The sequence below is a fragment of the Dendrobates tinctorius genome, unplaced genomic scaffold (assembly GCF_039654945.1).
Source record: "Dendrobates tinctorius isolate UK_male_01 unplaced genomic scaffold, ASM3965494v1 ptg000034l, whole genome shotgun sequence".
NCBI classification, from domain to species: Eukaryota; Metazoa; Chordata; class Amphibia; order Anura; family Dendrobatidae; genus Dendrobates; species Dendrobates tinctorius.
Genome location: NW_027361702.1, coordinates 14462683 through 14486966, shown reverse-complemented (window position 1 = coordinate 14486966; position 24284 = coordinate 14462683). Strand labels below are relative to the sequence as shown.

At 44.8% G+C, this 24284-nt stretch overlaps 1 protein-coding gene across 2 annotated transcripts in view; it reads right to left on the bottom strand.

Annotated features, from left to right (window-relative positions):
* The window catches only part of BRINP1 (BMP/retinoic acid inducible neural specific 1), a 371033-nt gene extending 346769 nt beyond the window's left edge, over positions 1 to 24264 (bottom strand). For both annotated transcript variants that reach the window (XM_073573121.1, XM_073573122.1), the window contains exon 1: positions 23895 to 24264. The gene's annotated coding sequence lies outside the window, so the exon portion shown is untranslated. The remainder of the gene's footprint in view (positions 1 to 23894) is intronic.
* Positions 24265 to 24284: the final 20 nt, after the last annotated feature.

Sequence of the window (24284 nt, the reverse complement as noted above, 5' to 3'; positions counted from 1 at the left end):
ATACATAGACATACAGTACATATAACATAGAGTAACATACTTACCAATACTTGTCACATTGTTCCCCGAAGCCATTGTCTTTCCGGAATAAATATTAACATAACAAACCACAAAAATACTCACCCACGATCCGAAGCAGTCCACGAGTGTGTCCCACGACGATCTTGGGTAGAGAACTGCAGCATCAGCTGTTGCTGCCGTTCTCTACTGGCTGCAGGAATCCAATGACGGAAGGTAGGTATCCTTCCGCACTGTATTCCTCCGCCACTTAAAAAAAAAAAAAGTCCCTAGTCTCACTTTATGCCATTGCTGTGTGGGAAATTCCCACGCAGCAATGGCATAAAGTGAGACTAGGGACTTTTTTTTTTTTAAGTGGCGGAGGAATACAGTGCGGAAGGATACCTACCTTCCGTCATTGGATTCCTGCAGCCCGTAGAGAACGGCAGCATCATCTGATGCTGCAGTTCTCTACCCAAGATCGTCGTGGGACACACTCGTGGACTGCTTCGGATCGTGGGTGAGTATTTTTGTGGTTTGTTATGTTAATATTTATTCCGGAAAGACAATGGCTTCGGGGAACAATGTGACAAGTATTGGTAAGTATGTTACTCTATGTTATATGTACTGTATGTCTATGTATGTATTGTATGAATGTATTGTATGTATGTAGTATATATGTGGTATGTATGTAGCATGTAGTATGTATGTAGTATGTATGTAGTATATATGTGGTATGTATGTAGTATGTATGTAGCATGCATGTAGTATATATGTAGTATGTATGTAGCATGCATGTAGTATATATGTAGCATGTATGTAGTATGTATGTGGTATGTATGTAGCATGTAGTATGTATGTAGCATGCATGTAGTATGTATGTGGTATGTATGTAGCATGTAGTATGTATGTAGCATGCATGTAGTATGTATGTAGTATGTATGTAGTATGTATGTAGCATGCAGTATGTATGTAGCATGTATGTAGTATGTATGTAGTATATATGTAGTATGTATGTAGTATGTATGTAGCATGCATGTAGTATGTATGTAGCATGTAGTATGTATGTAGCATGCATGTAGTATGTATGTAGTATGTATGTAGTATGTATGTAGCATGCATGTAGTATGTATGTAGCATGTAGTATGTATGTAGCATGCATGTAGTATGTATGTAGTATGTATGTAGTATGTATGTAGCATGCATGTAGTATGTATGTAGCATGTAGTATGTATGTAGCATGCATGTAGTATGTATGTAGTATGTATGTAGTATGTATGTAGTATGTATGTAGCATGTAGTATGTATGTAGCATGTATGTAGTATGTATGTAGTATATATGTAGTATGTATGTAGTATTTTTTTTTTTTTTTTTTTTTTTAACATTTAACACATTAGCCGGATGATGGGACTACTACTGTCCCATCATTGGCTAATGTGTCAATCACTGTCATGGTAGCAGGCATCGCCCGATGGGACTTGTAGTCCCATCGGACGATGCTTGCACAGACCCCCGGACATCAGCACAGCCCCCCGGCAGGCCGGCACAGCCCCCCGGCAGGCCGGTACAGACCCCCACAGGGTGCACAGCCCCCCGGCAGGCCGGCACAGCCCCCCGGCAGGCCGGCAGAGACCCCGGGCAGTCCACACAGCCCCCCGGCAGGCCGGCACAGCCCCCCGGCAGGCCGGCAGAGACCCCCGGAAGGCCCGAAATGACGGCGCATCATGATGCGCACACACCGCGCATCATGATGACGTCAGGCCGTCAATCAACTGAACTTCCGATTCCGATGCCGAATTCCGATATTGAAAAAATATCGGAAGTCGGTATCGGAATTCCGATACAGCAAATATCGGCCGATACCCGATACTTGCGGTATCGGAATGCTCAACACTACCTATAACCCTTCTAAGGCTGGGTTCACACGTAGCGGGACTCTTGCGGAAATTACCGCGAGAGTTCCGGAATTCCATTCCGCGGGAAAATCGCATTTTAAATTCCCGCGATTTTCCTGCGGAAAAACTAGCATTTTGCAAGCGTAATTAGCTTGCAAAATGCTAGCGTTTTCCAAGCAATCTGTAGCATCGCTTGGAGAACTGATTGACAGGTTGGTCACACTCGTCAAACATAGTGTTTGACAAGTGTGACCAACTTTTTACTACTGAGGCCGCCTATGCAGCATCAGTAGTAAAAGATAAAATGTAAAAAATAATAAAAAAAATAAAAAATGGTGTTATTCTTACCTTCCGAAAACCCACGCAGCCTTCCCGCCTCTCTCCATGCTCCCGTTCCCAGTAATCCTTTGCGAAAATGCCTGTGATGACGTCCGTTCTCGCGGGATCACAACGTCTCACGGTAATTCGCGATGACAGCGAGACTTCGCGATCCTGCGAGAACGGACGCCATCGCGGGCATTTTCGCAAAGGATTACTGGGAGCGTGGAGAGAGGCGGGAAGGCTACGCAGGACGTCGGAAGGTGAGAATAACAATATTTTTTATTTTAAATTCTATTTTTTACAGGGATATGGTACCCAAAGCCCGGAGGACAGTCTCCTCTCCTCCGGACCGTGGGTACCATCCGCAATTATTCTGCTTACTTTTCGCATGGTGTGCACAGCCACATGCGGAAAGTAAGCAGAACAATGCATTCCTATGGGTGCTGGATCGCCGCGATTCCGTGAAATTAATGAGCATGCTGCGTTTTTTACCGTGAAGCGATTCCGCCGCGGTAAAAACCGCAGCATTAGCACAGCATTGTGGAATCCTATACTAATGCATGGGATGCTTATTTTTTGCATTTTCGCGGCAAAATCGTGCGGTTAAAACCGCCGCGGAAATGCAAAAAAAAGCCACGGGTGAACTCAGCCTTAATCTTAGGTGAAGTTTTTGGCAATGTGACCCTTGTATAATGTCTAAATGACAGCTTCTGTAGATTGGCTATCCAGAAACAGTATTGTCTCTCACAGCAGTAGAAGCTGGCACCTACACATGGATATCGTTGCCAGGTCTTTGCGCTGCTAAGCTTGCCATTTTTAAGCCTACTTTTAATAAAACATGGTTGGAAAAAACACCTCCCTTCAATGAACTTAGAGGTTTCCTTCCTCCCAGTATCAGTTTCCAGTTCCCCTTATCCTTCTGAACTCCATAAAAGCAAAAACAGGGGGCAAAAAGTAGGAGAGGGACAAACAGCCAATGGCCCTGCTGGCTTGAGTGGGCCGCCTCCGTAACTCAAACAAATGAACATATAAGGTTTTCGGGCAGCTTAGACAATTGATGCTTTGTCACTCCCTATAACCCTTCCTAATCTTAGATGAAAATTTCGGCAATGTGACCCTTCTATAATGTCAGACAGCTCCTGTAGATTAGTTAGCAGGAAACAGTATTGGCTCTCATAGCAGTAGAAGCTGTCACGTACATATGGATATCATTGACAGGTCTTTACGTTGCTGAGCTAGCCAATTTTTAAGCCTACTTTTAAAAAAAACATGGTTGGAGAAAACACATCTCTTCAATGAGTTTAGAGGTCTCCTTCCTTCTAATATCGTAATCAAGTTCCCCTTAACTCTCTGAACTCTTCCATAAAGACAAAAACAGGGGCAAAAAGTAGGGGATTGGGTGTGACAAGAATTCAAAGGTCTTTATGGCTTGAAGAGGCCACCTCCATCAATCAAGTAAATGATTTTCCAGACAGCTCAGACAATTCAAGCTTGACCATTCACTATATTTGATAAGACAAGGCCTTACCAGCACGACCTTTATCCGTACTAGTATTTTTTTTTGCTCTGTCACAAAATAGTCATATCGTATGTTACTTTGAATGGCACAAGTGTAAAAGAAAATTATTTTTTATTATAAAATGACTAGGAGTTCTCGTATACATCTATTATGTTTCTTTTTCTTTAACAAAAGTTGGAAGGACCCCATCCAATGCTCTGCCCAAGGCTCACAACCAATATTACCCCAGCCTAGATTGTAGCAGCTGATTGATGAGCACAACTAATAAATATGTACCGGGAATATCATATCAAATCCCAGAATGAATAAATTCAAGACGTGGTGATAATCTTGTCTGTGTGTATGTTCAGGCTCGGACTGGCCCACAGGGAACAGGGGAATCTAGGCCCCCAACCTTACTGTATGGGCAGTACTTGTCATAATTCACTTGATTCTCTCTGAACAGAAAAAAGCAGCATCTCATTTATTAACCAAACTACCCAGTTTATTATTATTTAGAGATATAGGTAAATTTTGAACCAGGGTCATGTAATATCTGTATGCAGGTAAAAAGTGGGCCCCCAAAGTCAATGTTACTGGAGGGCCCTTGGCACCCCAAATCCGACACTGTGTATGTTATCTCCTAATATTCTGCTTTACTGCCGTAATCCTAGAGCATTGTTAAGTTATTAGTCTTTCTGATAAATACATATAAAATGGCTAATGTAGACCCAAGTGGAATTCAGAGGTATAAAATTATAATTTTAAACATAAAAAAAACAAAAACCTGTTTTTATTCCAATTCCCAAATCCTTCAGCTTTCATTTGTGCAAAGGATAAACAGTTAAGACTTTGCTAGGTCTAATGTTGTGGAAAGGACACAAAGTCCTTGGCCTAGTGTATCAGTATAACACAGGAGACAGAATGCCGGAGTTATTTTTTTTTCTCATTATCTCTCGACAATTATTTACTTGTCTGAACTGCTAAAAAATGAATATAGACTTGACCATAAATACGTTCTATGCAAGAGTGAAACAAGAAAGTGGAAATGCAAAGTATTCTCTTAGAATATGAAGCAGCTTTGTCTATGTTTTCATAGCAGTTGAATTACAAAAGACATGGATATGCTCTAAATATCGTATAGCCGCTGATCCCACCACTGGCACAAACATCTATCTCAAGAATGGGGCATTCCCTGCCAGGATTTGACCACCAGGGAGTGGAGAGTTGGTGGAGCATGTGCCAGCTTTTTCCATTTTTTTGTGCTATGAGAGGTCCAAATACAGCCAGCATTTTTATATCCCCCCTTTAGAGAAATCCCATGAAATTGGGTACCAGCAAACAATTTGGATTTTTTGGATTATAAGACGCACTGTTTTCCCCCAAAATTTGGAGGGGACATGGGGGTGTGTCTTATAACCCAAATTGTAGCTGCGGTGGAGCTTACTTGGGTACCTGGGTTGCTGCTGCCGTAAGCCTCTGGAGACAGCTGAGACAGGAGTCAGGCGATGGCTGCAGGCCCAAGGATGACAAGATGAGATCTTGGCTCACAAGATCTCAATTACGCATGCGCCGCTTCTGATGGCCATTTTACCAGAGTCTGCCGCATTAGAAAGTATGGAAGGTGCGGGGCTCCAGGCTTTCACAAAATATCCCCACACCGCCGAACACTTCGTCGTACCAGCCTAGAGCCCGCAGCCATGGCCCAACAGCTTACCGCCACGGAACACCCCATCCTATGAAGCCTGCAGTATCTCCTGCCTCCATCAGCAGTGACGCTGCCACCTGGGACCCCGCTCCACCACTGCTGCCTCCCAAGTAAGCTACCGCAACAGCAAATAATACACACCATTTTATTAAAAAAAAATATTCCTATTTCCTCCCCAAATTTTTGGGTACGTCTTAAAATCCACAAAATACGGTAGTTTTCACTGGGGTCTATTTCATTATCTACAGGATTCAAAGAGATAAAAAAAAAATTAAAAAATTGGCTGTGTAGCAAATTTCATTTTCTAAGGTCATTTACTTTCTCCCTGCTGTTTGCTAATTTTATTTTTCAGCAATACTCAATAGGCAGTTTAACAAAGGACTGTTTTAAATATATATATGAATCATACCTTTAGGCCAGTAATTTATTTATATGATTCACTTTCAAACACAAGAATTGTATGTTTAGCATAGATCAGCATTGTGCATAGTACAGAATCTGGAGCCATATGGAGAGCGCCGCTCCCGAAATGCATGGGTGAATATTCAGGCACAATATATCAGTACAATCTTATTGATGCATGGAAGAACTTTTCCTGCTAATCCAACCTGCAGGTTTAAGCATCTGGCTCTCAAATTAATACGATTCTGGTTCACTAGCAGCAAATCTGGAGACAGCCACTTTAATCAGCATTTGTAAAAGTTTTAATTACCCATCTGAAATCTAAGACACTGCTTGGTATTTTGGTCATTAGAAAGGTCCTTAGGGTTAATACAGTTACATGAAAAACATATCCAACATGTTTTTCTTTGCTTCCTAATAATAATATTTTAATGAAAATTGTCAGTGAGGAACAAAGCAAATATAGTATTTACAATCCTCACTAAGCATATATACACATATACAGTGCCTTGAAAAAGTATTCATGCCCCCATTAACTTTTTTCATGTTACGCCTACAAACGTAAATGTATTTTATTGAGATTTTATGTGATCTATCAACACCAATAGAAAGTATTTGTGAAGTGTAAAGGAAATGATACGAGATCTTCAAAATATTTTAAAAATATAAATCTAAATATTGTGCTGTGCATTTGTATTCAGTCCCTGGGTCAGTACTTTGTAGGACCACCTTTCTCTGCAGTTACTGCTGCTGTCTTTTGGGGTCTGTCTCTACCAGCTTTCTTTGCAGGCTTTTGGGGTCTGTCTCTACCGGGTTTCTCAGCAGTCTTTTGGGGTCTGTCTCTACCAGCTTTCTCTGCAGTCTTTTGGGGTCTGTCTCTACCAGACTTCTCAGCAGTCTTTTGGGGTCTGTTTCTACCGGCTTTCTCTGTAGTGTTTTGGGGTCTGTCTCTACCGGCTTTCTCTGCAGTCTTTTGGGGTCTGTCTCTACCAGCTTTCTCTGCAGTCTTTTGGGGTCTGTCTCTACCAGCTTTCTCTACAGTCTTTTGGGGTCTGTTTCTACCGGCTTTCTCTGTAGTGTTTTGGGGTCTGTATCTACCGGAATTCTCTGCAGTCTTTTGGGGTCTGTCTCTACCAGATTTCTCAGCAGTCTTTTGGGGTCTGTCTCTACCGGCGTTCTCTGTAGTCGTTTGGGGTCTGTCTCTACCAGCTTTCTCTGCAGTCTTTTGGGGTCTGTCTCTACCAGACTTCTCAGCAGTCTTTTGGGGTCTGTTTCTACCTGCTTTCTCTGTAGTGTTTTGAGGTCTGTCTCTACCGGCTTTCTCTGCAGTCTTTTGGGGTCTGTCTCTACCAGCTTTCTCTGCAGTCTTTTGGGGTCTGTCTCTACCAACTTTCTCTGTAGTCTTTTGGGGGCTGTCTCTACCAGACTTCTCAGCAGTCTTTTGGGGTCTGTTTCTACCGGCTTTCTCTGTAGTGTTTTGGGGTCTGTCTCTACCGGCTTTCTCTGCAGTCTTTTGGGGTCTGTCTCTACTAGCTTTCTCTGCAGTCTTTTGTGGTCTGTCTCTACCAGCTTTCTCTGTAGTCTTTTGGGGGCTGTCTCTACCAGACTTCTCAGCAGTCTTTTAGGGTCTGTTTCTACCGGCTTTCTCTGTAGTGTTTTGGGGTCTGTCTCTACCGGCTTTCTCTGCAGTCTTTTGGGGTCTGTCTCTACTAGCTTTCTCTGCAGTCTTTTGTGGTCTGTCTCTACCAGCTTTCTCTGTAGTCTTTTGGGGACTGTCTCTACCAGACTTCTCAGCAGTCTTTTGGGGTCTGTTTCTACCGGCTTTCTCTGTAGTGTTTTGGGGTCTGTATCTACCGGCTTTCTCTGCAGTCTTTTGGGGTCTGTCTCTACCAGATTTCTCTGCAGTCTTTTGGGGTCTGTCTCTACCGGCTTTCTCTGTAGTCGTTTGGGGTCTGTCTCTACCAGCTTTCTCTGCAGTCTTTTGGGGTCTGTCTCTACCAGCTTTCTCTGTAGTCTTTTGGGGTCTGTCTCTACCAGACTTCTCAGCAGTAGTTTGGGGTCTGTTTCTACCTGCTTTCTCTGTAGTGTTTTGGGGTCTGTCTCTACCGGCTTTCTCTGCAGTCTTTTGGGGTCTGTCTCTACCAGCTTTCTCTGCAGTCTTTTGGGGTCTGTCTCTACCAGCTTTCTCTGTAGTCTTTTGGGGGCTGTCTCTACCAGACTTCTCAGCAGTCTTTTGGGGTCTGTTTCTACCGGCTTTCTCTGTAGTCGTTTGGGGTCTGTCTCTACCAGCTTTCTCTGCAGTCTTTTGGGGTCTTTCTCTACCGGCTTTCTCTGTAGTCTTTTGGGGTCTGTCTCTACCAGCTTTCTCTGCAGTCTTTTGGGGTCTGTCTCTCCCACCTTTCTCTGCTGTCTTTTGGGGTCTGCCTCTACCAGCTTTCTCTGCAGGCTTTTGGGGTCTGTCTCTACCAGATTTTTCAGCAGTCTTTTGGGGTCTGTCTCTACTGGCTTTCTCTAGGCTTTTGGGGTCTGTCTCTACCAGCTTTCTCTGCAGTCTTTTGGGGTCTGTCTCTCCCACCTTTTTCTGCTGTCTTTTGGGGTCCGTCTCTACCAGATTTCTCAGCAGTCTTTTGGGATCTGTCGCTACCAGCTTTCTGTGCAGTCTTTTGGGGTCTGTTGCTACCAGCATTCCCTGCAGTCTTTTGGGGTCAGTCTCTCCCACCTTTCTCTGCAGTCTACTGGGGCCTGTCTCTACCAGCTTTCTCTGCAGTCTTTTGGGGTCTGTCTCTCCCACGTTTCTCTGCAGTCTACTGGGGTCTGTCTCTACCGGCTTTCTCTGCAGTCTTTTGGGGTCTGTCTCTCCCACGTTTCTCTGCAGTCTTTTGGGGTCTGTCTCTACCGGCTTTCTCTGCAGTCTTTTGGGGTCTGTCTCTACCGGCTTTCTCTGCAGTCTTTTGGGGTCCGTCTCTCCCACGTTTCTCTGCTTTTTTTTGGGGTCTGTCTCTACCGGCTTTCTCTGCAGTCTTTTGGGGTGTCTCTCCCACGTTTCTCTGCAGTCTTTTGGGGTCTGTCTCTACCTGCTTTCTTTGCAGGCTTTTGGGGTCTGTCTCTACCGGCTTTCTCTGTAGGCTTTTGGGGTCTGTCTCTCCCACATTTCTCTGCTGTCTTTTGGGGTCTGTCTCTCCCACGTTTCTCTGCAGTCTTTTGGGGTCTGTCTCTACCGCCTTTCTCTGCAGTCTTTTGGGGTCTGTCTCTACTGGCTTTCTCTGCAGTCTTTTGGGGTCTGTCTCTACCTGCTTTCTTTGCAGGCTTTTGGGGTCTGTCTCTACTGGCTTTCTCTGCAGTCTTTTGGAGTCTCTCTCTACCTGCTTTCTTTGCAGGCTTTTGGGGTCTGTCTCTACTGGCTTTCTCTGCAGTCTTTTGGAGTCTCTCTCTACCTGCTTTCTCTGCAGTCTTTTGGGGTCTGTCTCTCCCACGTTTCTCTGCAGTCTTTTGGGGTCTGTCTCTACCGCCTTTCTCTGCAGTCTTTTGGGGTCTGTCTCTACTGGCTTTCTCTGCAGTCTTTTGGGGTCTGTCTCTACCTGCTTTCTTTGCAGGCTTTTGGGGTCTTTCTCTACTGGCTTTCTCTGCAGTCTTTTGGGGTCTGTCTCTACCTGCTTTCTTTGCAGGCTTTTGGGGTCTGTCTGCTTTCTCTACAGTCTTTTGGGGTCTGTCTCTCCCACGTTTCTCTGCAGTCTTTTGGGGTCTGTCTCTACCGGCTTTCTCTGCAGTCTTTTGGGTTCTGTCTCTACCTGCTTTCTTTGCAGGCTTTTAGGGTCTGTCTCTACCGACTTTCTCTACAGTCTTTTGGAATCTGTCTCTACCTGCTTTCTTTGCAGACTTTTGGGGACTGTTTCTACCGGCTTTCTCTGCAGTCTTTTGAGGTCTGTCTCTATAGTCTTTCTCTGCAGTCTTTTGGGGTCTGTCTCTACCGGCTTTCTTTGCAGTCTTTTGGGATCTGTCTCTACCAGCTTTCTCTGCAGTCTTTTGGGGTCTGTCTCTGCCAGAATTCTCTGCAGTCTTTTGGATCTTTCTTTACTGGCTTTCTCTGCAGTCTTTTGGGTCTTTCTTTACTAGCTTTCTGTGGCGCCTCTGAGGGTTCAGTCGCAACAGAGGTACTGCACCTCCTCCTGAGATGTGGTACCCCACCATTCAGGTAAGGTGGAGACACCTGACCACACTCCAACACCTGCATCCCACACAACATAGTAGTGTAGCAAAGCATCCTTTGGTGGCTCCCTGCTTGGAACACGAAGCGTGCTGAGAGGCGGGTGGAGTTTAGTTTTGCACTCAAAAGAGCGGGAAGAGTGTAGGAATTGGTCAGTTTGTCAAAGGAGTCTGACGAGGTCAGTCTGTGAAAGGAGATCCCCGGAGTGTGATGGAGGAAGGAAGTGCTGCAGCCGACCTCAGTGACCTGGGTCCGCTGGCACAGTAAAGGAACATTAATAGAAAGCCTGATTCTCCATAAGAAGGGAAAGATTAGTACAGAACATGAGGAGAAGAAGAGAACCAAGGATTAGGGTTAGAGGAGAACCCTTCGGTTGTATGGATACTAATGGTCCTGAAGCAGACACCGGAGGAATAGAAGTTGTCACCACTTTATTCCCAAACAAGACTTGGGGGCACAACAGCAACGTCAGTGAGCCGGGACTAGGTAGTAAGGAGACCCCGAAGCAGGCTACAGCTGTCTGCCGTACAAGTAGAGTTCATAGAAACATCTGACAGGAGGAACTCCAGTGTAACTCAGTACTGTGAGTACTTCACTAAGGGCGCTAAGAGGGAGATATTCAGAAAAGGCACATATGTTGGCGGAGTGTTGGAAAGGAGTACTTCATCTTGCTTGGAAGTTGGCTGAGCTCCTGACCCGGAGGACATGGCACGGATGCGGGCTCTTGTGCCACAACAGACTGTGAGTAAAGCTTTGGAACTACATGCCCCGGTGTCCTCCACTTATTCCTGCGTCAACCTGCCCAGCACTGCTACATCCCCTGCGTCCGACACTACATCATCTAAGTGTCACTTCACCTACTCTGCCCTGGGACTACAGCCCTGCCTGTGGAGGGCTACAACATCATTGCTGCACCACACCATCTGTCCCAGAGGATCTGTCTGCAGCGTCGGCTCAACATCTTCATTGCCGAACACCACAGGTGGCGTCACGACTCATTCATTCATAAACTCTAATCATCATAAGCACACTGAACATTCCCCCTTTTACATTGGGTCCCAAGGGCCACGGGCCGGGTCCCAGCTGCCGTGACATCTCCCATTGAAGCTCATTGGGCCCGGTACCGAGTACCCCACAGCCCTGGGAGGGCGACCCAACTTGGCGTCACGAACAGGATGACGAAGCCCGGTGCCACCGGGTTCTGTGTGCCTACGATTTATTGGACTTAAAAATTTGTGGAAATGTGCAAAAGACCCAATTTGATAGAATGTAAAATGAACGCTAAAAATGGCCACCGGCACGGAGAAGAAGGGCGTGACAACATGGGTGGTCCTAAGAAAAGACTGCAAACTGTCCTGGGACTCCCCTGCCTGAACTTCTATGCAACCACAACATGGCCCGCCCCCCGAGCGGTTTGTATACTGGCCTAGTATGGAGGAGTAGGAAGAAGACGCCGCCCCCAGAAGGAGGAGCGAGAGCCGGTGGCGGGAAAAGTGTCCAGACAGGAAGAAGAAGGAGAGAACACCATGATGGAAGGAGAGAGGAGGCCTGAAGAGCGAAGGGAGGTTGAACTGAATCTCCCCGGCGTAATGGCTGAAGGCACCGATCTGGCTTACGGCATGAACCATCAGCAGCTGGAGGATGAGATAGCCCAGCTGACCACCTGTCTGCGACTGAGGCAGGAGGTGTTATGGAGGATGAACTGGCAGCATGCCCAGGAGGGGCCTCCATCAGTGGTACCACAGTCACCGGTACCCGCCACTGCTGCACCGGACCTCCCCCAGGCAGACCCTGTGGAGCCTGCGGCCGCTGCAATACCACCGGCAGCCGTCTATCACCATCTCCCTGCTGTCTTCACCGCTGCGTGAGGCCTGCCAGGAGGAGTCGTCCGAGGGCCTTGGAGCTGAAGTGGAGGAAGAAGTTGAGTCCCCGCCTGGACCTGACGCGGCTACGCAGGTCCCACCAGAGACCCCTGCGAACCCAGAGCCGCCATCTGCTACACCGCTGGCGACATCCAAATGAACTATCCCTGAGGATGTTCCTGCTGCTGCCTGCCGTCTCAAGTCTGCACAGGAGCCAGGACACCGCCAGGAGGCCCCAGGTACGTCTAGTGCCCCTGTCCCTGGGAAGGCCTCCGGGTGTGTAGCTGCTGCAGCGTCCGGACAAGTGGTGCTGGACCTCGTCTGGGACCGGGACTCTGAGCCCTGGGGGAAACACCTGAACCCCTAGCGGTAGTACCCTTGTCCACTGTGGGTAGTAGCAGGCCCCGGAAAGAGGAAGATGAGACACGGGCTCGTTGCCAAGAAACCATTTGTCACCTGGCAGCCGAGCAAAGAGAAAGGGAACAGAGGAGGTTGGCTGTGTTAGGCCCAGATCTGGACCTGAAGCAAAAGGTCCGTGCCGGTCACTATGGTCCCCAGGACTTCGGCTGGATGGGGACAGGTCCTCAATGTCAATCATGAGCGGGGGTTTAGGTTCATTGCAGACCCCAAGAGGATCAGTGACCTGTTCTTCAGCAGGAGAGATGTGGAGTCACACCTGAGGAAGGGACACCCTGCTAGGGATCTGCAACCGGGGGAATATGTAACCTTTACCCAGCATGAGGGACTGCGTGGATGGTACGCGATGAAAATGTGCCGCATTCCTGAAGATTTCATTGCGGCCTATAAGAAGGAACATGCTTATGTTCCCCCAGCAGGAGTACCACCCACTGTACTGATCACACCTACCAACGCCAGGCAGGCAACATCTACCCCTGTCGCCCACCCCATGGTACAGGTTTTTACACCAGCTGTACTTCGGGCAGCAATCCACCCAGCTGCCACCACCTCGTCCTATGGTAACCAGTCAACAGGAAAAGGATGTCCAGAAGTTCTCCCCTGGAAGCAGCAGCCCAAGTCCAGTACCCCAGGAGGGGAACACTAACACTAAAGGAGAAAATAACTAACTATGTTAACCAAGAGGGTATTAGCACCATTGTGCTTGTTTTTCTATTTTTTCTATTTTTGGTTATCATGATGTTTTCCCTGTTGATTCCAGTTTTGTTGCCCAGTTTTATTGGCAGCATTTTTCGTATTGAACTGCAGTGATCATGAACTTGGAGTGAATCACAAACTTTATTGTATATAGTTGCACCTCTTTAGGTGCCCTTTCTTGGTTTTACATAAGTCTTTTAAGAATAACGACTACCTCACTAAGAATAAGGACATTTCAAGATATCTTGGCTGGATCAATGTCTATGTTGCACTTATTAATAATGTCTAGCATTTTTGATAGAAAAAGTAAATAGTAAATGTTTTTTTTATATAATTTAGACCAATGCTTTGATTTTTGAATAAAGATTTGAAAACTTGCAGGTGACGAACCCGGCAACAGCAGTTGTCACTTAAGGTTAATAATAGGAAGTAGGAAATGTGAAAGAAGAGATGAAGAAGAAATGTGTTGATGAAGAGTACTTGAAGTGGTAGTGAGTTACTGCCAATAGCACTTTTGAATTAGGTACTGTATTAAAACATAGATAGTTAAAGTTGTTTTGCAACGTTCAAGAAACAGTACCTCTCATATTGAGAAGATTAGATAAGAATTGCTTACTAAGCATTACAAAAAATTTTGTATGTTCCTGTATTTGTCAACCTTTGTTTTTCTTGCAGCCCGCGGATGTGCTGTGTTTAACGGGGGGTATGTGGTGCCCCTGAGGGTTCAGTCGCCACAGAGGTACTGCACCTCCTCCTGAGGTGTGGTACCCCACCATCCAGGTAAGGTGGAGACACCTGACCACACTCCAACACCTGCATCCCATACAACATAGTAGTGTAGCAAAGCATCCTTTGGTGGCTCCCTGCTTGGAACATGAAGCATGCTGGGAGGCGGGTGGAGTTTAGTTTTGCACTCAAAAGAGCGGGAAGAGTGTAGGAATTGGTCAGTTTGTCACAGGAGTCTGACGAGGTCAGTCTGTGAAAGGAGATCCCCGGAGTGGGATGGAGGAAGGAAGTGCTGCAGCCAACCTCAGTGACCTGGGTCTGCTGGCACAGGAAAGGAACATTAATAGAAAGTCTGACTCTCCATAAGAAGGGAAAGATTAGTACAGAACGTGAGGAGAAGAGAACCAAGGATTAGGGTTAGAGGAGAACCCTTCCCAAGTTCTAAGCGCAAGGCCGGGGTCCGGTCCCTGAGGTTGTATGGATACTAATGGTCCTGAAGCAGACACCGGAGGAATAGAAGTTGTCACCACTTTATTCCCAAACAAGACTTGGGGGCACAACAGCAATGTCAGTGAGCTGGGACTAGGTAGTAAGGAGTCCCCGAAGCAGGTTACAGCTGTCTGCCGTACAAGTAGAGTTCATAGAAACATCTGACAGGAGGAACTCCAGTGCAACTCAGTACTGTGAGTACTTCACTAAAGGCGCTAAGAGGGAGACGTTCAGAAAAGGCACATATGTTGGCGGAGTGTTGGAAAGAAGTACTTCATCTTGCCTGGAAGTTGGCTGAGCTCCTGACCCGGAGGACACGGCACGGATGCGGCTCTTGTGCCACAACAGACTGTGAGTAAAGCTTTGGAACTACATGCCCCGGTGTCCTCTACTTATTCCTGCGTCAACCTGCCTAGCACTGCTACATCCCCTGCGCCCGACACTACATCATCTAAGTGTCACTTCACCTACTCTGCCCTGCTGCCGTGACATCTCCCATTGAAGCTCATCGGGCCCGGTACCGAGTACCCCACAGCCCTGGTAGGGCGACCCATTTCTCTGCAGTCTTTTAGGGTCTGTCTCTTTCAGCTTTGCACATCTCGAGGTGACATTTTTCCCCTTCCTCTTTGCACACTCGCTCTCGCTCAGTGACATTGGATGGTGACGTTTGTGATCAGTAATTTTCCTGTCTTGTCACAGATTTTCAGTGGGATTTGAGACTGGATTGTGACTGGGCCGTTCACACACATGAATATGCTCTGATCTATACCCCCTCCATTGTAGCTCTAGCAGGATGTTTAGGGTCGTAATCCTGCAGGAAGGGGAACCTACGCTTCAGTCTCAAGACTTTGCAGCCGCTAAGGCTGTGTGCACATGCTGCGGATTTTCCTGCGGATCTGCAGCGGTTTTGGCCCGCGGATCCACAGCAGTTCCTACTGCGGTGTACAGTACCATAATATCCTATGGGAAATGAAAACCGCAGTGTAGACGGTGCGGATTTTTCCGCGCGGATTTGCTGCGGTTTCTAATCTGCAGAAAGAATTGACATGTCAATTTTTTCTGCGGATTCCACTGCGGTTTACCATCTCCTCCTTTGTAGAGGTGATAAACCGCAGGGCAAAACCGCAGATAAATCGCAGATCTTTTGACCTGTGGATTTTGCAAAATCCGCGCGGATCAATCCGCAGCAGAATCCGCAGCATGTGTGTAGGGAAGGTGACCTGACGGACGGACGGACTAGTCAGAGTGAAGAAAGATAGGTTTGCACAGTGTAGGTAGGAGACAGTGATTACAGTGGGGAAACAACTAGAAAAGTGTAGTGGACGTGCAGTACCTTGGGATGACCATTAGATGGCAGGGTGGAGTGTGAGCAAAGGACTTTACAGCAGCTTAGGGCTTTAGAAACCGTTGGTCATGGGGGGCGTGGTGACAGTTAGTGACAGTTTCAAGGAACCGGGGAAGTTATAAATACTGAGGGAGGGTTCCAGAACGTTCCAGTCCCCAGGGGGAGCCCAGGTGACAGGAGGACTTCGCCAGTCTGTGTGCCCTGAGGAGAATCCGACCAAGGGGACTGAGGAGAGGAAACGTCAGGGGGGTGGTCCTGACAGGGAAGGACCGCAGCAGAGACAAGGCTCTGGGTGGAAGACACCGTATGTTTAACGACGAGACTGATTAGTAAAGTGCTGTTGGTGTACGGGCCTAAGGCGGCCACAGTAACCGAGCTGTCAGGATTGTCACAGTGTGAGACGGGACGTGACGTGTAAGTACGTCCCTTGTGTAACATACGGTGTTGAAGCGGCCCTGAACACGGAGGGCAGAGAGAGATATCGCGGTGTACCGCGAGGACCGTCAGTCGGACGGTGTGAAATAAACTTGGACCTGTTGCACCCAGAATCTGCCTCATCGTGTCTCTGTATCATCTCTGCGCGGTAAGAAGTGGGATCACCCCCTATCACCCCCCCCAGCTCGGCACCCCACCACCGGCCCTACATGTGCACACACCCTAACAGGTTTTCCTCCAGGATCGCCCAACATTTCACTCCATCCATCTTCGCATCAACACTGACCAGCAAATCAAGAGAGTGTAGTGAAGTGACCATTAAATTAGCTTATTACAATATTCCACAGCGCTCTACAGAGATTGTCACCATTCTCATCAATCACTGTCCCTAAAGGGATTCACAAAATATATATATTTTTTAGGGACAAAAACACACAAAGGTCAGTTTCATAGGATGCCAAGTAACCACTTAGAATATTGTTGGAGTGTGTCAGGAAAGCCATGCAAACAAAAGGAGAAGCAACATACTAGCTTGAAGAATATGTTGCCCTTGGCCAAATTCTAATTTGTGGTCCTGGATTCTAATCAAGGACCCTAGAACTGCAAAGAAACAATGCTAACCACTGAGCCACCTGTCACCTTGCCAACATGATTTGGAGACTATTCTAAAAAGAAAAAAAAATAATAACATAGCAACAACCAACTGGTTCATTAAAAACAGGGCTGAAACTGCTTATGCTATAAAATACCGGAATAAGTAGTAATTATCTGCTGAAGCCATCACTGTTTCAGAGTCTCATCATGCTGTCTACTTCGACATCACTTCTAAGCCCAGTGAATGGGTTCAGTGGTCATGACTTGTAGACACCCTGTCAACAGAGGCCAGCGGGGTGCAAATAAGTGCTGCTTTTATACATACATATATGTATTTTTTTTCCTTTACCAAAGCATCAGCAGTCCCCATTTTTTTATTGAAACAGAAAAAACCTCTTTAACCTTTCCTTCATTACCACCTATACAGTTCCTTCTATTCTGATCTTAATAATAGCTTTTAGCGTCCCAGTAATTAGGACCCTGTGATGTCCTCTTCCTGACTTTGAAATAAAATCTTAATTTGACCATATGACCTTGGATCCTTCAGTACATACTAAGGAACCGGTTTGCCAAGCTTCTGAAGGCCACGGGAACCTTTCCTTTTGTGACCTCTCACTTCCTCTACATGTAGATGCCAATAACAGTATCCAAGCTGTGTTTCTCATCAAACCTGAAATCATTTCATTAAAGCAAATCACAAGTGTTATCACAGGTTTTCAATCCAATTTCATAAGAGTGCTGCCAATACTCCAGAAAGCATACCAGCCATGACAAAAATCTATATCATAAGGAATTCTCAATTCTATACAAGACTTGAAGAAAAATATTAAAAACCTATTGGAAATTGAAATCAACACTGTTAACACTAGATTAAGATGGAGTACTGTAAACCTGTCACATCTCCTCCGGGACCGCTCCTGTGACGTCTGCTTCTGTCACCAGGTGCCACCATATTCATGGTGCAGGCAGTGCTGGTGATGGTGGAGATGTTGTAACTAGAAGTTCTTGGTGGCACAGGCTTTATCCAACCACCTAGACTGGGACCTGCTGTGTGTCGTCCAGTCAGGCCATATGGGTTTGTGAATTGTACAGCTGAAGTATTCAGCTCCTTGCTTTGGTGAATGGCATGGCACCAAACCCTACAGATACTCCCATCCTTGTGCAGTGAGTTGCCAGACACAGTTAATTTACTCAAATTCTGTCCCTGTGCAATCTGCGCTTGCTTATAATATTTCTGTTGTCCTACTGCAACTTGTTTCCTGACCATTCTTTTACCATCTGATTTTGTACCTTTACAGCCTTCTTGGTTCTTACCTGGCTACCTGACTAGTCTTGCCAGACTGAATATTGACTACCCCTGCCAAATGATTCCGTGGACCCAACCCAGGGCCCCATGTAAGTCTAAATCTCTGTACAGAGGCTAAAACGTGAAGGCCATCAGCTGACTCCTTGACCCCAACCCAGGGACCCTGTGTAAGTCGAAATCTCTGTACAGGGGCTAAAAGGTGAAGACCAGCAGCTTACTCCATGGCCCTAACCCAGGGGCACCAGTGTAAGACCCAATCTCTGTACAGGGGTTAAAATGTGAAGGTCAGCAGCTGACTGCATGACCTAACCCAGGGATTTCGTATAATCCCAGATCTCTGTGTAAGTCTAAATCTCTATACAGAGATTAAAAGGTGAAGGCCAGCAGCTGACTCCATGGCCCAACCCAGGGGCACCAGTGTATGACCAAATTTCTGTACAGGCGTTAAAAGTGTAGGTCAGCAGCTGATTCTGTGGGCACCAGAGTAAGTCCAGTTTCCTGTACAGAGGTAAAAAAAGAAAAAGCCAGAACAATCCCTGGGATCTGGTAAATAGAGTGGCTTGCACTAAACCTGTCTATGGTAGTCATTTTAGAGATGCCGGATAACTACTGACAGACCCTTGTAACAAATCCATAATCCAACAAGTAATCATTTGGAAAATGTTGATATAATTTTGGGAAACGTTATCCAGTTTTTTCAATGTACTATATGTATCTCATTTATGTCCACTTTAAAAAAATCTATTAAAGGGTTATTTCCAAAAATACTTTTGAGCCCTTATCTGTAGGATTCATATGATACAGGATAACTGGCTGATCACTGGGGATCCGAATGCTGGGGGCCCTTGTAATCCTGAGATTGTGGCTCTGGAGTCCCATCCTAAATGGAGAGGAAGTGTGCATGCTCATCCTCTGCTATATTCGTTGTCAATGGGACATGCCGGTGAAGGCTGAGTACAGAGCTCAACTTTTTCCAGTGGTACCATAGACAATGAATGTAGTGGGAGTCAAACATTCACCTCTGCTTCAATACCGATCTCGGGATCAATGGGTGTCACAGTGGTAGAAACCACAGCAATAAGCATTTTATCCTCTATGGACAGGGAATAACTTGTTTTTTTGGAAATAACCCTTTAATTATTTGTATTTTAATGAAAAAATGTTAAATATGGTTATCAAAATGCTTCATTTTTTTGGTAGATTGTGACCCTTGAAAGAGAAGATCATAAGGCAGGAGCTATGGTTTTAAAGTAGAAACCTCTTGTTCTATAGGGTTTTATTATCCCTCCCATCTTCTTCAGCCTCGACATGATTTTAGAAATTTCAAGATACATTCGCCTTGAGGCTTGGATCATTTAAGGTAAGTTCTATTGGATCTTAAAAGACAATAATGTAAGTAATCCATTTCATTCAGTGCCCAGGTTCTCCAACCTAAGTAATGAAACTACAGTAACCAGCAGATGAAAGTGAGATCGATACCAAACCAGAGGTCAAACCAAGGGTTAGATGACCACAATATGACAGAACAGACGAGAGAGTCATGTGTATAGTCAAAGTGTGACTATCAGAAATCATCAACCAGAAGGAGCACAGATAAAAATTTCATTCTTCTCCAGGCTTTTGGTTTAAAAATACAGAAACACTATGGACTAAGTTTTATAAGCCCTTTGTCTTGTGGTAAGATTAAGCTCTACTGGTTCTCAAAAGACAATATTGCACGCAAGTAATCCATTCAATGCCAAGGTCCAGAGGTTTGTCTAAGTAATGACAATATAGGAATCAGCAGATTAAAGTGAGGACAATACCAAGCCAGAGGTCAAACCAAAGGTCACATGGGATCAGTACCAGAGAATGGATGAGAGAGTCATGTGTATAGCCAAAGTGTGTGTATCATAAGTCTGCAACCAGAAGGAGAACAGATATATAACCAAGAACAGGGCAAAGGTACAGAGCTAGGAACATCAAGGAATTACGTGACCACTCAGCTTTTTCGCTCTAAATATATTCTTGTGTGCATCTTGAAATTGTTTGGAGTTCAAAGTGACATTCCTTGTGAAAAAAAAGACCATGTCAAGTTGGTGCATAGAAATCACACCTAAAAATCAATAAAAAATGACAGTTTCGGCTACGGCCTGTAAGCATTTGTTTACTGCAGATGTTACTCTATGACTTTATGTAGTAGAACAGATGCATTTGGAATATTTCCGCTGACTTATCAGGTCCAAAATATACACACTCCAAGATTACTACGTAGACATACGTGAAGCAGTGGTCATAAGAACGATGCCTCCCATAGATCATGACCTTCAGTCTCCTCTATTCTTTATGGGATTTTTTTCCCCATGCCTTGTACATTACTTACTTCAATGAACAGGAAGAAGATCCACATTCGAAAGGAATTAACATTGCAGCATAGTGAATTATCATGGTTCAAATACTAAAAAAAAAGGTCAAGTGGTGATTATCCATTCTTGAGTCATCTAGGTTGGGCTCTAGTGGTATGTAAAAGCGTACATAGTTTTAGTTATATAGTGATGACTTTATCCATTCCAGTCATCTGATTTATACCATATATAAAAATCTAAAATATGTAGTCCTACTAATTTTACAGTTAAAAAAAAACAATTTAGTCCCACATTTTCCTGCAAAAAAGAACTTTATAGCTTGCAATTTAACTATTTGATGCGATATTGAGAAATATTACTCAGTATAGGCGATTGATGGAAGGAAAAAGAAGGGGTTAATGATACAGCAATTTTGGCAAAATGGTAAATCTGCAATTCTAAATTGGACTTATGAATTATAATAATAATAAATGATACCATGTTCGCAACATTAAGAGTAAAAATAAAAAAACAAAGTCGTGTAAAGAAACCTAAATCACGCAAGCAGGCGGAGACGGCATTTGTTTTTCCTATCAGCTATAGATTCTCGATGATAATGATGTCCTCTTTGAAGAAGACACAAAAGACTAAACATGCAATTTTCCGGAGTAAAACCCATCCTGAAAAAACAAAAACTGCTGATACAATACGGAATGTTCAAGTGAACAAAAGACTCCTCCGACAAAAACCTTTGTGCGGAAAATAACAACAAGGACAGAAAGGAAGCAGAAGGCAACGAGGAGGCAAACGCACATCATTTAAGCATATTCTGAAATTCGGAGAGGAGTTATTAAAAAATCTATTCTAAGGAAACACAAGTTCCTCAACCCACTGCTCACAAGGAGGCAGTATATGCCGCTGGTAAGGGAAAAGAAAGGATAAAAGGACATGCAAATAATTCAAATGTATAAAGCCACAGTCTCATGCCCAACTGTGCCCTGGATGGAGAATTTTAGCAGAGATTGATGTTGGCCGGTCGGCCAGAGGACATATATATTCGTTATACTGATCCTTCACTTTGACCTTGTTTTTATCGATATATATATTTCATACACGGGTCAATACACCCAGTAACATTTGCTATGCCAAGTTGACTATCAATTCATTTGGAGTGATTGCTTTGTTGTTTTCAGTCGGCAGTCTCGTTAAATGATATCCAGGACGTTCCGCAATTAATAATTTTTAGCCGTGGAGATGACTTCAGCACTCCTTGCATCTACATCCACCTCGGTGCCAAAAACAAAGGGAAGTAAAGACATTGATACTAAGTGTCTGGGGCACCAGGAGGAACACAATAATTGATGCCATAAATACAATATATAAAGGAATATATAAATATATATATAAAGATATTACACAGAGCACATAAGTTATGATTAAATCTGAAGGTCAGAGAAGACCCCCCCACAAAAAACTAACATTGGGACATTGAAAATTGTTTATCCCCATAAGTGATATATATGGATTTTGTCATATAATATCCACTCCAACTAATAATATATGATGTGCCACATATAGTATAAAGTATAACCTAATTGATATTTAAAAAAAAAACAATTATATCTTCTACTTTAATTACATGGTTTAATATACTGTATGCTAGAAGTGTGAATTCACATGGGTCAGATTCTGCACCCAATAGACCATCCATATAGCATTCACGTGAATGGGTTTTGTTGCCATAGGACACTGCCCCCTACTGTATTTTTATCTGCACTACAGATTAAAAAATAATCAGTGTCGGATATGCAACCATGCTACTTTTATTTCTGCACAGTCAACACAGAAAAGCATTGTGCTTCTTCCTCAATGCATTTGATCGTCACTTGGACTTGGTGCACAGCCACAGAGGATACGGGATAGAAACCTCATGCAAATCCAACACGTGTGAACATGCCCATAGCATGCGTATTGCGTTCATGCATTTGCTTACTAATCACTATAATAATACCCCTGACAACAACATAATGTGCAGTCAAACAAATGAAAATGTTTGCAGACCCGGGTAAACTTACATAGGAGGAGTTTCTTAGAAAAAGGAAATGATCTCCTGCCCGAACCATTAGAGTCAATGCAGGAGCCAATGGGGGAGTAGGGATAATGCATGCGTTACTTCATTTCACCCAAACTCTAATATTCATGTATTTTTTTTACCTTTTCCTAATTCATGCATTTTCACAAGTGTGATTTTTCTGCAAAAGGAAGAAGCGATCGATAACGTGATGTAGGGTGATATAAATAATAATTTATATTATAGCTATAAATATTTATGTTTTATTTTTCAGATTTAATCCTTTCCCTTATTAAGGCAAACCACCCTAGAATGAATATCCTCAAGCATGTAGAAAAAGCAAAAGTAGGGCTGCTAGTTGTCTGCAGAGGTCACGTCCCATATTATAGACAGAAGGTCCAGGCCCACCTCACTAGCCAACGAGGAAAATCCGCCCCGCGACTAATATAAATGCGCCCAGTCTTCACTGAATTTCCATAACAGCTGAGAGCACGTTTTCTCACTAGAGCCCAGAAAGCAGTGTTGCAGAACCTGAGACAGCTCCAGGAGAAAACATTCAGGCTGCAACATCTACAGATCTTTATATCCGTTGCCTCCAAAAGATTCCGAGCACATACACAAAAAATGAGTTGCTTTTTTATTCCTCCCCCCACCGAAAAAAAATCTATCCAGAAGCATGTGCTACTGCCTTACCACACTGGGGGGGTCTCATGTGCTCAAATCAAATACTGGGGGGGCTCATGTTCTTAAATTGAACCAGAGCAACATCTGCATAGAGTTTACATGTTCGCCCCTGGTTGGCGGTCGGTTTATTCATGGTTTCCTCCCACACTCCCCTCCAAAAAAAAAACATGCTTAGGTTAATTGGCTTCTTAAGACAGTGGCCTTGTATGAGTGCTGGATGTGGAAGACGAGAGTGTGAGCCCTTTGTAAGGTCAAGCGCTATCTCCGTGCATCATTATGGAATAGGTTGGCTCTACCTAACGAACAGGTAATCGATATGAAGTGAATAAAACATAAGCGTGTCCTGCTCTAATGGGTCGCTTGTCTTCTGGTGGCGGTGTGGGCACGTTTCGATTTCTCGCCTGTCCGCACGTTCATCCTTTTGGGTTCATTCCTTTTGAATTCCGAAAGAGATGGTTTTAATGTGTGCACACGTGTGCACGCGTCTGAATATATAATCAAGCTGGCGCTTACGTGAGCCGTATGTAATCAGACAGCGGCGTTTAATAGAACACCCGGTGACTAAAAAAGTCTACTTCCAGTCGCGCTTGTACATGACTGTAAAGCAGCCGACGTAACCGCCGCGTATGAATGTGACTGTGTGCATCTTCCCCCAGGTATTAACCATTTACCTGCAGGTGTCTGTGCGGTGGAGCCTTGTGCTGTTTGCGCACGTAGGTACATGCGTGTGTTAGACGTGTAGTTGAGGAATCTGCAGAAGCTATCTCTCTTTCTTATGTTGCTCTCTCTGCTTTTGTATCTTTTTCTGTATTTGTATAGATTTGTTTTATATTGTTTCTATGATTGCGGCTTTGTTTTATGGCAGTGTTGTGTCAATTACAGGATAAATAGTAAATAATGCAAGTGTGCAATTACTTGCCTTCTGTCAGTGTCCCTCTCCGGCAGGGAATAGGTATCCACAAGCGGTTATTATCCGAGGTAGGTACCTCTGGGTGCTGCTAACATGCTGCTGATGCTGCTGCTGATGCTGCTGGCTGTACTGTAATCTTGGATTGTCAGCAGTCCTTGTCATGCTCAGACACAAAACAACCTTCCTTTCTAAAGATCCCAAGCATTAAAAAAAGGCAGTGGTTATTGAACGTGCTGGCTATTTTCCTCCTTGTACTTATGCAGACAAGATGATGACTGGAGCAGGAAAAAGAGAGAGAGGGAGAGAGAGAGGGAGAGGGATTGTGGAGGGGGATGGGAGTTGGGATGTAATGAATGAGGAAAGCGCTGGGAGGAGCCGGCTGCACAGATCTGATCCCGA